Here is a 1,160-nt window from a genome sequence, read left to right as displayed (position 1 = left end):
ATCCTGGCTGTTAGTATTCACAACTCCTGGTACTGCTCTAGACTCAGTCTCTTCCATCAACATCCTGTAGAGTATTTTAGATGAGCTTTGCAGTTTTCTAGTTCATAGAACCACCACTCATCTGTCAGTTTGTTGTACTGTGGTGGCTTGTGAGTTGCTGTGATTCTGAAAGCTATGCCACCAGTATTTTAAATACCAGCAGGGTCACCCATGGTGGATAGGTTTCAGATGAGCTTCCAGACGAAGACAGACCAGGAAGAAAGAGTGACAAATTACTTCCTAATATTTAGTCACTGAAAACATTATAGATATCAGAGAAATACTGTCAGATATAGTGCCAGAAAATGAGCACCTCAGGTTGGAAGGCACTCAAAATGTGACTGGCGAAGAGCTGCCGCCTCAAAGTAGAGTTGACCGTGATGACGAGAATAGAGTAAAGCCTGTGGGAAAAAACGAGCAAATACTTCATTTGCTGATGAGGAACAACTCAAAATGAAGAGAAACACCTGTAAACATCCATTGAAAATAGGAACATGGAAGGTAAAAACTATGAATCTGGGAAAACTGAAAGTTGTCAAAAATGAAATGGAATGCATAAACATAGATATCTTAGGCATTACTGAGCTGAAATGGACTGATATTGGCCATTTTGAATCTGAGGACCACATGGTTTACTATGTCAGGAAAGAAAATTTGAAGAGAAATGGTGTTGTGTTCATTGTCAAAAAGGAACATATCCAGATCAGTCATGAGGTACAACGCTGGCTTTGATAGGATAATATCCATGTGCCTGCAGGGAAACCTAGTTAATACCACTATTATTCAAATTTACGCACCAACCACAAAAGCCAGTGACGATGAAATGTAAGAATTCTACCAACTTCTTCATCTGAAATTGATCAAACATGCAATCAAGATGTGATGATCATTACTGGTGATTGGAATGCAAAGCTTGGAAGCAAAGAGGAAGGATCAGTATTGGAAAATGATCAGTTGGAAAATATGTCCTTGGTGATAGAAATGATGCTTGAGATCGCATGATAGAATTCTGTAAAATCAATGATTTGTGCATTTTAAACACCTTCTTTAGACAGCATACTACACATGGACCTCACCAGATGGAATACATAGAAATCAAATTGACTACATCTGTGGAAAGA

The sequence above is a fragment of the Chrysochloris asiatica genome, unplaced genomic scaffold (assembly GCF_000296735.1).
Source record: "Chrysochloris asiatica unplaced genomic scaffold, ChrAsi1.0 scaffold00418, whole genome shotgun sequence".
Taxonomy (NCBI): Eukaryota; Metazoa; Chordata; class Mammalia; order Afrosoricida; family Chrysochloridae; genus Chrysochloris; species Chrysochloris asiatica.
This window is presented reverse-complemented; position numbering follows the sequence as displayed.